At 37.9% G+C, this 15,474-nt stretch overlaps 1 long non-coding RNA gene across 2 annotated transcripts in view; it reads right to left on the reverse strand.

Moving 5' to 3' along the window:
* Positions 1-6,298: 6,298 nt before the first annotated feature.
* Positions 6,299-15,474, reverse strand: part of LOC122744177 — a 35,264-nt gene continuing 26,088 nt past the window's right edge. Inside the window, exons 3-4 of one of the 2 annotated variants that reach the window (XR_006355055.1) lie at positions 7,937-8,060; positions 6,299-6,930 (exon numbers count right to left, since the gene is read on the reverse strand). This is a non-coding gene — a long non-coding RNA (uncharacterized LOC122744177). The remainder of the gene's footprint in view (positions 6,931-7,936; positions 8,061-15,474) is intronic. The other variant, XR_006355056.1, reaches the window with a different exon arrangement.

The following is a 15,474-nucleotide window of genomic DNA, read 5'->3' on the forward strand; positions in this document are numbered from 1 at the left end:
GATTCTCTAAAGTCACATGATTTACCTTAGACAAGAAAGGTGTCAGGGGCCACTTTCTGCCCATAGGCCTAAGAAGTGAACATCTGGTGACATGAATCTAGAAAGAAAAGGATATGCTTTCAATTAGGTTCAGTTTCTGGACAACTGAGAATCTTTTCCAGGATCAGCTACCAGGATCTTTAGGACTGCTCCTGTTTCAGCCCTAGAGACATAAGCATTACTGCAATTTTCATTCCACACTTGCCAAGAAAATGCTACATGGAGAAATATTAGGATGAAGAATGAGCCAATATTTCCCTAAACTTTCAACCATGTCTACAGAAGCAAGCTACGTTTAATACATAAGGGTAGGTAATTTCAAATAACCTACATTTGGATTTGCATGCATATCAGTCATAAACTCAAAGGAAAAACTCATTCTTTTCTTCAGTGTGGACCTCTTGACCCCTTATTTGACTCATTCTTACTTCTGGAAGTGTTGAGATGACTGGTCAGTATTTGGAAGAGGGCATGATTGCCATGAATAAACCACACATAAATAACTGAAGAAGAAAAGGGGCATCATGATAAAACTAGATAAGTAGCTGTCTTTTGGATAGAAAAATCTGATTTTTCAGAACAGATACATTAGAGGGTCACTATCAACACTGCAAAATGATTGTCTGGTTTACAGAAAGATTTATTATATGCTCTTTTTTGTAGTAAGATTGTTTTAGTGCACTAAGAATGAGTTACCAGAAAGCTGTTTTATATTGAGTATTTCAGAAGCACCATTATTTCATAAGGCAAAGTACACAATATTAATATGCACACACACACACACACACACACACACACACACACAGAGTTCTACTTTTAAAAAGTGCACTGGGTCCTTGTAGGCAATAAGGACTGTGCATTGTAGGCAACCATATCTTCCTGGCTTTTATGACACTGTTCTCTTGGTTGATCCATCACCTATACACGTTTCTTCTTACAGCACCCTACATGTAGGTGGCACTCAAAGCTCTATTCTAGGCTATCTTTTCTTTCTCTAAAATACTTTCCCTGGGTACTCCCATCTACTCCCCTGCCTTCAATTACCTTTATGCAAAAAACAGCCAAATCTATGTATTTAACCCTAATCTCTACCAAGAATTCTAAATATATATTTTCAATTTCCTGCTGAATATCTCTACCTGAATGTTTTGCTAGCATCTCAGATAAAATATACGAAAAGAAAATTTTCTCAAACCTCTTTTCAACTTCACTATGTTACTTGGACACCATTTTTCTTGTCTGTTTTCAAAGAGGAACAATGACATCATGGGTGATGTCTTGATTTACACATGAAACGGACTGAAGTGAGGCAGAATTGTACAGTCATCAGCTTCACTCTCTCTTCCAGGGTCATCAAAGTCCAATAGCAAGACAAAAGTAAAGATGACTGACAATGGCCCGGGATGCAAGGAATAACCCTAGCATTGTTGATGTCTGACCAAGCTGTAAGCAATCCACAAGCATCTGCTTCGGCCTCCTTTATGGCCACTGGAACAAGCGGTTCTCACCTGCCCATTCCACCAGCGGTAGTCTTCTAATGTTTGAGGTAGACACCCCCCACCCCCGAAACTCACACCAAGTGGTTTGAGACCCATCAGTTACCCTCAAACTGATGTAATCTGTCTGTTGAGATGGTTTACTGGGATGTGGCCGCTGCACGTGCTTGGCTTCAAATTGTGGAATTATCTTTGTTTTTTCCCTTTTCCATGATCCCCCTACAACCAGACTTGCAAAGTCCTTATTCTATTCTATCCCTTATAATTTCTCTCAAATGCATCTCCTACCTCTCTACTCTCAACCTCACACCCTATTTGTAGGCCCTTATTGATATTTAGCTGGTCTACTGCCATAGCATCCTAACCACCCCCAGTGTCACTTCCTTTCAATTCATCCTTATGTTTATGTCCAACCATATCACTCCCTTACTCAAAAACATTCTAAACATACTAAACATAAGCTGTTTGGTGTGAAATTTAAGGTTCTTCACCATTTGACTCTATTCTACCTTTCCAGCTTTATTTCATCCTAATCACATTTATATACTTTACTATCCAGCCAAACTGGACTAGGAGCTTTCCTTACTCTCATCCTATCTTTGTGTATTCACAAGACTTGGAATTAATTTATGTGAACCTACTGAAATCGTTATTTTCCTTCAAGGCCTAGCTTAAACACCATGTTTCTTTCTTATTTTATTTTATTTTTTGCGGGGCAATGAGGGTTAAGTGACTTGCTCAGGGTCACACAGCTAGTAAGTGTCAAGTGTCTGAGGCTGGATTTGAACTCAGGTCCTCCTGAATCCAGGGCTGGTGCTTTATCCACTGTGCCACCTAGCTGCCCAGTACCATGTTTCTTTATCCCTCAAATTTAAAGCGATGTTTCCCCATTAAATTATCTTGTAGCATTCTGGCTGGATTTCTCCTTTCCCCTTATTAAATTTTAATATATCATATTTATTCATGGTTTATCATCTCTATTAGATTATATGGGCCTATATAATTTTCATTTTTATGGCCTTCAGCACCTAATATACTACCTTGTACATGGTAGGTACACAAATGCTTTATGTGATTTATAGAACATAGAGACTACAAAATTATTTATATATTTCTTCACAGTTTTTTTTCTTTTTTAAAAAAGTTTTTATTAATATTTTTGTTTTGACACTGCTTAAATTTCCCCATGTATCCCTCCTCCTTCTCCCTCTCAAAAAGACATTCCATATAACAAAGAATTTTTTTTAAGGAGAAAAAAACCAGAACTAATCAATGTATCAAAAAATATGACAATATATGTAATGTTACATATACACCCATGAACTGCCCCACACGTACATCTCTGAAAAGGAAGGGGTCGGGGGAGAGCTATCTTTTCATATTTCTTTCTTGGCACCAAGTTTAAGCTTCTTATATCCAAGTTTGCAATATTCACTTTTTTTAAAAGGGGCTAATATCTTTTTTAAAAATTAATTAATTAATTGGCCTGTTTATTTATTTATTTATTTGTTTGTTTGTTTTTAAGTGCAGGGTCACACAATAGTAAGTGTTAAGTGTCTGAGGCCAGATTTGAACGTACTCCTGACTCCAGAGCCAGTGCTCTATTCAGTGCGCCACCTAGCTGCCCCTAATTTATTATTTAACATTTTTTAGTTCCAATTGTCTCCCTCCCCCTACCCTTCCCTTACCCATTAAGAAGGCAAGCAATATATCAAATATACATGTGAAATCATGCAAAACATTTCCCTATTAGCCATATTACAAAAAAGCAAGAAAAATAGTAAAAAAAAATTATACTTCAATCTGCACTCAAAATTCATCAGTTCTCTTTCTAGAAGTGGATAGTATTTTTCATCACAAGTCCTTTGGAATCATCTTAGATCATTATATTGATCAGGGCAGCTTAAATCTTTCACAGTTGATCATCCTTACAACATTATTTCTGTGACAGTGAACAATGATCTCCTAGTTTGCTCATCTTATTTTTCATCAGTTCATGTAAGTCTTGCCAAGTTTTTCTGAAACCATACCCCTCATCATTTTTTAATAGCACAATAGTACTCCATCACAATCATATACCACAACTTGTTCAACCAATCCCCAGCTAAGGAACATTCCCTCAATTTCCAATTCTTTCACAACAAGCTGCTATAAATATTTGTGTACATAGGTTTCATTTTTCTTTGATTTCTTTGGGGTATACACCTACTAGTGGTTCTTCTGGGTCAAAGGATATGCAGTTTTATAGCCCTTCGGGCCTAGTTCCATATTGTTCTCCAGAATGGTGGGACCAGTTCTCAACTCCACCAAAAAAATTCATTAGCGTACCTATTTCCCCTCATCTCCAGCATTTGTCATTTCTGATAGGTGTGAAGTGGTAGCTCAGAGTTGCTGTAATTTGCATTTCTTTAATCAATAATGATTTAGAGTATTTTTTTCACATGACTATTGATAGCTTTGATTTCTCTTGCAAACTGCTTGTTCACCTCCTTTGACCATTTATTAATTGGGGAACAGTTCTCATGTAGAAGTTATTAAATCTTGTGTGATCCTGATTGTAGTTTCATGATATGTGAATGGTTTCATTATGGCTGCTTGCAAAATTTTCTCCTTGACCTGGGAGCCAATGTTTCTGGGAGTTTTCATTTTGGAATTCCTTTCAGGAAACTATAAGAAGTGGAGCCAAGATGGTGGAATAAAGGCAGGGACTCATGTGATCTCTCCCAAATTCCCTTCTAAACAACTTTAAAATAACACCTCAAAACAAATTCTGGAATGGCAAACGCGACAAAAGAACAGGGTGAAACAATATTCCAACTCAAGACAAGATAGAAGGTCAGCAGGAAAGGTCTGTCTTAGAGGTATAAGAGGGGAGCATAGTCCAGTGCATGCCATGCCCAGCAAGCCAGCAGCAAGCCCTGAGCCCTGGCACAAGCCAGCAGCAGGCTTTGGGGGTAACTGAATCTGCAGCAGCGACTTCTAAAGCTCTCAGACCATAGGAAGGGGAACAACTGGTCAGGAGATTATAAGAGACCATTTGCTGGCACTGGCTACAGGTCTCATAAGGAGGAGCACTAGCACACTACAGCTTCCAGATACAGGGGAGTGGGGACCCTGGTAACAGTTTCCAAGGGTAGAAAAGAGTACCTGTAGTCACAGACCAGAGTACAGGCCAAGAGAGCCCACACCTCTCCTTGGATCATACCACCTCAGAAGAACTGAAAATTTATAGACCACCTCCCCAAATTAGTTCTGAAAACAACAAAACAAAAAACCTGAAGCATTGGACAATGCCCCTTTCACCCCAGGAGCAGAGCCCAATGTTAACATAAAATTTAAAGTCAAGAAATGGGCTAAGAAAATGAGCAAACAACAACAAAAAAGAATCTAACCATAGAAAGTTACTATGGTTGACAGGGAAGATCAAAACACAAACTCAGAAGAGGACAATAATAACAAAATGTCTACATGTAAAGGTCCCCCCAAAGAAAAACATGAATTGGTCTCAGGCCCAAAAAGAATTCACGGAAGAGCTCAGAAAAGACTTTAAAAAATCAAATGAGAGGAAGAAGAAAAATTGGGAAAACAAATGAGAATGATGCAAGAAGAAAATAACACTTTAAAAAACAGAATAGGCCAAATGGTAAAAGAGGCACAAAAATCCACTGAAGAGAGTAACTCTTTAAAAAGCAGGATTCGCCAAATGGAAAAAGACATACAAAAATTCTCTAAAGAAAATAACTCCTTAAAAAGTAGAATTGTCCAAATGGAAAAGAAGGTACATAAGTTCAGTAGAGAAAATAATTTTCTTAAAAATTAGAATTGGGTGCGGCTCGGTGGCGCAGTGGATGGAGCACCGGCCCTGGATTCAGGAGTACCTGAGTTCAAATCCGGCCTCAGACGCTTGACACTTGCTAGCTGTGTGACCCTGGGCAAGTCACTTAACCCCCACTGCCCCGCAAAAAAAAAAAAAAAAAATTAGAATTGGACTGCCTGAAAGTCATAATCAAAAAAGGAGCCTAGAAGAGATCTCAAAATGAAAACTCCCAAGAATATTATAGCTAAATTCCAGAGCTCCCAGGTTAAGTAGAAAATACCGCAAGCAGTATTCAAATATCATGGAACCACAGTCAGGATAACATAAGATTTAGTAGTTTCTACATTAAAGACAAACATAAAAAGGTAAATAGGAAAGAGAAATCATTAGGTATTCAATAAAATTAAACTGCTTTCATTCCTACAGGGGAAGCTTATATGTGTAACTCCTAAGAACCTTATCATTATTAAGGCACTTAGAAAGCACATACATAGAGGGCATGGGTATGAGTTGACTATGATGGGATGATAGCCAAAAAAAATAAAATAAAATAAGGGGTGAGAAAGAGGGATACACTGGGAGAAAAGGGAAGGTGAGTGGTGGATTCTTTCAATTTCTATTTTACAGACTTCTGGGGCGGAGCCAAGATGGCGGAGGAAAGGCAGCGAGCTCCTGAACTCATGACACGATCGCTCCAAAAAACATCCAAATCAATTTCTATTTTACCTTCTGGATCTAAGATATCAGGGCAGTTTTCTTTTATAATTTCTTGAAAAATAAATCTAGGCTCTTTTTTTTTTTTAATTGTGGCTTTGAGGCACTCCAATAGATTCTTAAATTATCTCTCCTTGATCTATTTTCCAGGTCAGTTGCTTTCCCAATGATATCTTTCATATTTTCTTCTATTTTTTCATTCTTTTGTTTTATTTTCTTTATGTCTCATGGAGTCATTAGCTTCTACTTGCCCAATTCTAATTTTTAAGGAATTCTTTTCTTCAGTGAATTTTTGTATCTCCTTTTCCATTTGGCCTTTTCTATTTTTTAAGAACTTCTTTTCTTCAAGGAATTCTTGTGTTTATCTTACTTATGCTAATTCTGCTTTTTAAAGTGTTATTTTCTTCAGAATTTTCTGTGCTTTCTTTTTTTTAACCAACCTGTTAATTCCCTTTTCATAATTTTCATTCCCCAACACGCTCAGCTCTTTAACTCTTCCAGGAATTCTTACTGGGCTTGTGTCTGATGAGCATTTTTTCTTTGAGGCTTTGTTTGTAGCTGTTTTCACATTGTTGTCTTCTTCTATGATACTATATTTTGCTTGAGTTTTCCCATCATACTGTGAGTCTTCCACTTGTGAGCAAACAACAGTGCATTGCTGGCCACTTACATGTTTCTTCTATTTGTATGCGCAAATCTAATGTGTATACATTTTCTCTCTTTTCTAGCACTAGTGTTACACACATCATGAAATGGCTTGGGGGTGCCCATATGGTGGAGCTTCCTGAGGGCCTCCAGGTATGTGCGTGGGGCTGGTACTTATGCCTCTGTTCCCATGTCAATTCTTGAGCTTCTTCCTGCTACCTATGGAATGAACAGTTAAGAAAACCTTAAACATTTCTGGTACCTAGAGTCATCCAAGATTGACCCTAAATAAAGGCTTCCTCCTGTCCAGGGATTTGCTTAATGTCAGGGATAAATATCTCCTGATTGTCATGGAAGCAGATCAGATAAAGCAGGAAACACAGTAAACTTGACCTGGAATGCTCTGCTTGAGAGTTCCAAGTCCAAGGCAGAGACTGATCTCTTAGAAAGCACTGGAGCTCTCTAGTGGCCACAGTCCAGCCCTATTCAATGGAATCAAGGAATGTATCAGAACTGAGCCTACTAGAAAGTGACTGAGAGAAGGCTCTGACCACTGCTGCTCCTCTCACTGATCCTGTGCCTATCATAACCATGGCAGTTTGGGGCACAAAGAAGGTGTTCAGGGAATGCTTGGTAAATGAATGCTTTCTAATCCAGTAACATACAAGATCATAAGAGACAGTATAGTGAATTATTAAAGCTTAAAACTGTAGTAAGACTTTTGGGACATCCTAAAAGGTTGATAAAGTGCTAGACATGAGTTCAAATCCTGCCTCTAACACTTAATAGCTATGTGAATGAAGACAAGTCACAACACGTCTCATTTCTTATCTATAATGTAGATAACAGCTATCTTACTTCTTCACAGAGGTTTTCTAATACTCAAATAAATATATTATCTGACATTAATAGAGTGTTTTAACATTTGCAAAGTGATATATACATATGTCACATCAACATAAATGTATGTTACCTTCATTTGAGTCTCATAACACACCTGAGGCAAAGCATTCTATAAATGATATAATTGTTCTTATAATTAGTATCCATTTTTCACACAACTACTAAAACAAACTTCCTAGTGAAGCAATGTAAATACATCCTATCCCTTTCCCTGGACTCAGGAAATTTTAGAGTTAGAAGACCTGCCAAAGGCCATCTTGTCCAGCCTGTGCCAGGCAGGAATTGCCATCATGAGATACACACACACACACACAATTCTTACATGGTGTCTCCCACATTAGAATGTAAGCTCCCTGATGGCAGGGATCATGTTTTGTCTTCTGTTGTATACTCAGTATTTAGCACAGTGTCTTAGGACCTCTTCATTCTTTTTTTTTTTTTTATACCTTAAAAAAAAGAGAAAAGAAGATCACACAGCTTTGGGGGAGGGGCTAATTCTTAACCAAATAAGGGACAGAGATAATTGTAAAAAATAAGACAGATGGGGCAGCTAGGTGGTGCAGTGGATAAAGCACCAGCCCTGGATTCAGGAGGACCTGAGTTAAAATATGGCCTCAGACACTTGACACTTACTAGCTGTGTGACCCTGGACAAGTCACTTAACCCTCACTGCCCTGCAAAAACAAACAAACAAAAAAACCCCACATAAGACAAAAAGTTATTCCCCAATAAGTGGTCAAAGAATACAAACAAACTGATCAAAATAAGAATTACAAACCAGTAACAACGCTGAAGCTTTGCTTCATATCCAGAAAATTAGAAAAAATGTGACAAAAGGTGGGAAGAGTTTTAGGGAAAAGGGAAAGATGAACATTGAAGGTAGAGCTTTGAATCAGTCCAACCATTTTGGAAAGCGATTTGGAATTACACAAATATACCCCTTGCAGGGGAAGAGACAAGATGGCAGAGGAAAGGCAGTGACTTGCCTGAGCTCTCCCCAACACCCCTCCAAATACCTTCAAATAATGCCATAAAACAATTCCTGGAGCAGAACCCACAAAAAGACAGGGTGAAATCATTTTCTAGCCAAAGACAACTTAGAAGGTATACAGGAATGGTCTGTTGCACTGGGGTGACAAGCCGTGCCAGCGCAGACCCAACCCCAGCAAACAGGAGTAAAACTTAGAAGCCTCTTAATCAGCAGTGGCAGGAACTGCTTCTGGAACTCAGTCCAAAGAAGGTAAGGGGTCAAAGAATTGGCCAAAAGGAGATTATAGGGATCTCCGTGCTAGCACTGGGGCAGGACTCTGTTGTATTGCCCATTCTTGGATCCAGGTCACAGTCTTGGGTGGCATTCCCAGGCTGGGGAGGAGCAAAAACACACAGGAGCTTGCAGCTACAGTGGAGGGGGATTGTTCATAGTCCAGGACAGAAAATCAGGCCTGTGGTTGCCTGCAGACCAGAACACAGGCCAGAAGAGTGGTAAACATACCTCTCCTTAAATCATACCACCTTGGAAGAACTAAAAACTTACAAATCCCTAGAAGTATGTCTGAAAACAGCTGCACAATCCCCCTGAAGCTTGGGACAGTGTACCCTCCACCCTGAATGCAGTGCCCCACTTTATTTATTCATTCATTCATTCATTTATTTTTTTGTGGGGCAATGAGGGTTAAGTAACTTGCCCAGGGTCACACAGCTAGTAACTGTCAAGTGTCTGAGGCTGGATTTGAACTCAGCTCCTCATGAATCCAAGGCTGGTGCTTTATCCACTATGCCACCTACCTGCTCCCAGCAGTGCCCCATTTTAACAAAGACTTAAAAGTCAAGAAATAAACTGGTAAAATGAGCGAACAGAAAAAAATGCTGACCTTAGAAAGTTTCTATGGTGACAAGGAAGATCAAAATACACCCTCAGAAAAAGATAAAGTCAAAGCTTCTATATCCAAAACTTCCAAGAAAAATATGAATTGGTCTCAGGCCATAGAAGCACTCAAAAAGGACTTTGAAAATAAAGTAAGAGAGGTAGAGAGAAAAATGGAAAGAGAAATGAGAGTAATGCAAGAAAATCATGCAAAAAAAGTCAACAGCTTGGTAGAGGAGACACAAAAAAATACTTAAGAAAATAACACCTTAAAAAACAGACTAGGCCAAATGGTAAAAGAGGTACAAAAAGACAATAAGGAAAAGAATGTCTTGAAAAGCTGAACTGGCCAAATGGAAGAAAAGGTACAAAAGCTCTCTGAAGAAAATAACTCCTTAAAAATTAGGATTGAGTGAATGGAAGCTAATGACTTTATGAGAAATCAAGAAACAATAAAGCAAAACCAAAAGCATGAAAAAATAGAAGGCAATGGGAAATATCTCATTGGAAAAACTGACCTGGAAAATAGATTCAGGAGAAATGATTTGAAAATTATTGAACTACCTGAATGCCATGATAAAAAAAAAAGGGCCTAGATATCATCTTCCAAAAAACTGTCAGAGAAAATTTCCCTGATAGTCTAGAATCAGAAGGCAAAATAGAAATTGAAAGGATCTACTGATCACCTTCTGAAAGAGATACTAAAATGAAAACTCCCAGGAATATTATAGCCAAATTCCAGAGCTCCCAGGTCAAGGAGAATATACTACAAGCAGCCAGAAAAAAACCAATTCAAATACTGTGGAACCAAAGTCAGGATAACACAAGATTTAGCAGCTTCTACATTAAAAGATCAGAGGGTTTGGAATATGATATTCCAGAGGGCAAAGGAATTGGGATTACAACCAAGAATCACCTACCCAGCAAAACTGAGTATAATCATTTGGGGGGGGGGGGAGAGGAATGGGAATTCAATGAAAGAGAGGACTTTCAGACATTCCTGATGAAAAGACCTGAGCTGAATAGAAAATTTGACTTTCAAGTATAAGACCCTAGAGAAGCATACAAAGGCAAACAGATAAAAGAAACCATAAAGGAGATTAAAAGGTTAAACTGTTTTCATTTCTACATGGGAAGATGATACTTGCAACTCATAAGAAGTTTATCATTATTAGGGCAATTAAAAGGAGTATATATAGATAGAGGGCACAGGTGTGAGTTGAATATGAATGGATGATACCTTAAAAAAGGCGGTGAGAAAGAAATACATTGGGAAAAGGGAAAGGGAGAAGAATGAGGTAAATTATCTTGCATAAAAGAGACAAGAAAATGCTTTTACAGTGGTGGGAATGATGGGAGAGGTGAGAGTGAACTACTCTCATCAGAATTGGCTCAACGAGAGAATAACATAAATACTCAATTGGGTATAGCAATATATCTTACCCTGCAGGAAAGCAGGAGGGGAAGAGAATGGGGTGGGGGGTGATAAAAGGGAGGATAGACTGGGGGAGGGGACAGTCAAAAGCAAAACACCTTTGAGGAGGGAAAGGGTGAAAAGAGAGTGAGAAATAGTAACTGAAATGATAAGCAGGATGCTCTCAGAAAAACCTTGAAAGACTTACATGAGCTGATGCAAAGTGAGATGTACTGTATACAAAGTAACAGCAATATTGTAAGATGATCAGCTGTGAATGACTTGGCTATTCTCAGCAATGCAATGATCCAAGACAACTCTGAAGGACTTACAAAAAATATGATCCAACTCCAGAGAAAGAACTGATAGTTTCTGAATACAGAATGAAGCATATTTTTTTAGTTTCTTTTTCTTAAGTTTTTTTTGGTCTGTTTTCTTTTACAACCTGACTAATGTAGAAATGTTTTTCATGACTACAAATGTATAACCACATGTATAACTTATATTGAATTGCTTGAGTTCTTGGGCAGTGGGGGTGGAGAGGAGGGAGGGAGGAAGAGAATTTGGAACACAGAGTTTTAAAAATGGATGTTGAAATTTTTTTTACATGTAATTGGGGGGGGAAAGAACTTTAAATAAATGGGGAAAAAAGGAAAGAAATAACAAAACAAACATATATATATATATATATATATATATATATATATATATATATATATATATATATATATATATATATATATATATATATATATATATATATATATATCTTGCCTCAGATATTCAAAAGCTAGGTAAATAGGCTAAGTAGGTCATAGATAAAAGAAATATTCCATATATGGTACAACAAAATATTTAGAGCAGTACTTTTGTGGTGAAAAACAAAATAGATGCCCAACAAGTAGAGAAAGGCTAAAGAAATTGTGGCATATGGATAAAACGTAATCTTTCTATATTTTAAGAAACAACAAACTTGATAAATACAGAAAAGCACAGAAATACATGAACTGGGGAAGAGCAGAACCAAAAACACACACAATGACTACAATAATGCAAATGAAAAGAACCACCACCACAAAACAATTGAAAATAAGTATTGTAAAATTACAAAGAACAAGCTTGACCCTAAAGAAGAGCTATAAGAAAACACCTCTTTCCAACTCCTTTGAAAAACACTAAATATATTGTAAGATTTTTAAAAAATTATTTCTCAGTTTTACTTGTTTTTTTCTTCTTCCTTTGTTAAAAAAAAACTCATACAGAATGGTCCTTTGGAAGCAAGAAAAGAGAAGGATATAGGGGGGAAATTAGGTGACATTAAAATAAAAGCTATTATTAACAATTTTAAAGGGATTAAAATGTTTATAACCTTTGACTGCTAGGCATATAGTCCAAGAAGTTCAATGACAAAAAAGAAAGGTTACCTACATCCTAAAACATCTATAGAAGTGCTCTTTCTAGTTTTAAAGAACTAGAAACCAAATAAATGTCCATTGCCTGGAGAATGGCTATCAGACTGGGGTACAAGGATGTAGTGGGATAATACTGAGCTATAAGAAACAAGGAATATGATGACTACAAAGAAGCCTGCAAAGACTTCTGTGAATTACTGTAAAGTCATATAAGCAGAACTAGGATATGGAAAAAAAACAACAGACATTAAATGCAAATTATAATGACAAAGCTAAGCCTCAAAGAACAAAAATGAGAAGAAACTTTCTCCTGTAGTATGAAACACAGCATGTAATATCAGACTTTTTTGACAGGTTGGTTAACTTTTTTCCTCTTTTAAAAATTCTTTATTATAAAGATGACTCTAGTGGGTAAAGGGAAGGCTATAGTAGAAAATGTAAATGATATAAAACCAAGTTATCAATAAAAATTGTTTTTACAAAAATCTCCAGTTCCAAATGGAATATACACTCAGACTGTCAATCAAAGCTCTCCCAAACTGGCTTCAACCAATCTTTTAATCTTAGTTCACAGTATTTTCCTTCACTGATGTTCAAGCCAATCTTAACAGCTCAATGTTTTTAGATCTCATTGTGCCTTTTGAGTTAGGGTCATTCACTAGAGCTACTGTAATGAGGACTATCTGGGTTGGAGGAATTTTAAATTAGAAGGAAATTGGATCAGTTTTTCCTATTTCAATTTCTTTATGTGAAAGTGAATGCCTCTCCAAATGAATGATTACATGGTTTTCCAACATCAGCACTAGAAAGAAGAGAAGGAAACACAAGAATTATGTGTGCAAAAAAAAAAAGACTTCTTAAAGAATATTCTGCACAGCCAGCTGGAGATGGAAGTGGCTTTCAAATCTGCATCCAGATTTGGTCAAATATATTGTTGTTTGTCCTTCATTTTTGAAGAGGACCAATGAGATCACAGGGGAATGTCGACTCGCACATGACTTTACTCTCTCTTCCAGTCATCCAAATCCCATGGCTGGAGATGCTATGGATGACCCTGACTGGCATCTCTGCTATCTAATCAAGCTCTAAACTGCTCCACAGAACCTGCTTCAGCCTCCTTCATGGCCAGTGATACAAAATGCCTATTCTACTGGGAGAAGTCTTCTCATGTTTATAGTAGGATACCCCCCCCCCACCATTAACTCACCAAGTGATATGTGGCTCATTGGTTAACCTCAATCTGGTTCTTCTTGTTTGCCAAGACAGTTTACTAGCGTGTGGCTGCTGAATGTGTTATAGCTTCTTGGGGGCACAGGGGGAGAAGTTGAGTGCCAAGTAGACACCAAAGTTGGATAATCAGTCCTGAAAAGGGCTCAGCAAACCCTCACAACAGATGTGCTGGTCCTTCTTAAATACCCCATACATCCCAAATATCTAGCAGTTCCCCCAAAGACGGTTTCCCTTTTGCAAAGGAAAAGTCCCATCTCTGATGTGGATCAGAAATGAATACCATCGCCTTAAGAAGCTGGAAATCAAGGGAGGAAAGAGGTTGCAGAATGGTGAATAGTGAGAAAAAAGGTTATAAGCTACCTTTGCTTCCAGATCCATCCACATTGAGATTTTTAAGCATAGTAAGTGGCTAATGGGAATAATAGCACAAGAAAGTAATGTTTCCTGAGTTACTCAATGAGGGGAAGAGAAAGGAAAAGAAATAAGAATTTATATACCACCCACTACGTGCTAGGTAATGTGCTAAGTGCTTTTACAAATATTATTTCCTTTGACCCTCACAACAACCCTCTAAGGTGGGTGCTATTATCAACATCCCCATTTTATAGATAAGAAAACCGAGGCTGAGAGATGCTAAGTGACTTGTCCAAGGTCACAGTATCAGAGGTAAAATCTGAACTCAGGTCTTCCTAAGTCTAGGTCCAGTGCTCTAGCCAATGTGCCAACTTTTGTCTCTGGAGAGTGATATGGAAGTCAAAGATGGCAAGTTCTACGGGATCATTTGAGACTAAAAAGAAACTTATTCATTAAGTTATTTGGGGGAAAATAAGAAGATGAGAACTTTGGGGCTGATTTGAGGGGAGAAGGCAAAATTAAGAAAAAAGCATTTACAGGACACTAGCTAATTGTATGAGCATGAAGCTTCCCAAGGTCTTCTGCCTCTTGTCAGGTTCTCTCAGATTAGTAATGATTATATGATTTATAGAGGCTGACCAGGCCCACCCTGCCCCAACTAATCCAGGCATCAAGGAGTCTAGAGGTCACATCTGAGACTGAGTACCTTTTGCTGACTTAATTCCATCCTACCTAACCCCATTAAGGCTAGAGACCCCTGAGGTCATCCCATGAGGCTCTTCAGCCAGCTGCCTGTTCCTTCATCTCATTTCTAGTTAATAGGGCAACCTGAGGGTCACTGAAGAGGCAGACTCTCTTCCATATACCCCAGCAAAAGAAAACTGAAGAGTAACATAAGGAAGCTCTTCCATCAAGATAGGAACTGCATGAAAAGATGACCACAATCTATCAGAGGCTGCGTTAGCATTTGTATCAGGGGAGCCAGTGCAAGCCCCAGAAGATAAGACCTGAGCCCTATGAGCACAGATCAAAGGGATACAACTGGAAAATATGAGTAATCAAATAAACAAAAAATACTGAACACAATGAAGAAATGCTTCAGATTAAGAGAAATCCAAGGGGGCAGCTAGGTGGCACAGTAGATAAAGCACCAGCCCTGGATTCAGGAGGACCTGAGTTCAAATCTGGCCTCAGACATTTGACACGTACTAGCTGTGTGACCCTGGGCAAGTCACGTAACCCTCATTGTCCTGCCCCCCCCCCCCAAAAAGAGAGAGAAATCTAAGAGGTAATCCCAGACATGAGTTAACTCCATAATAAATATAAGCAGAGTCTCAGAAAAAAAATGATTTAACTACAGTGAATTTTAAAATGGTTGGAAGGAAAAAAATGAGAGATTTTAAAATGAAATTGGAACTGACATAAGAGCTCTGGAGGAAAAATGCAAAAGGAGAATAAATAACTTAGAATTGGACGTCCTGAAAAATACAATGAAGCAATCAAAACTCAAATATCACATGAAACAATAAGAACTATTACAATAAACTAGATTGAAAAAAATAAAATATAAGGTCTCAAAAACATAA

This window comes from Dromiciops gliroides, chromosome 2 (assembly GCF_019393635.1).
Source record: "Dromiciops gliroides isolate mDroGli1 chromosome 2, mDroGli1.pri, whole genome shotgun sequence".
NCBI lineage: Eukaryota > Metazoa > Chordata > Mammalia > Microbiotheria > Microbiotheriidae > Dromiciops > Dromiciops gliroides.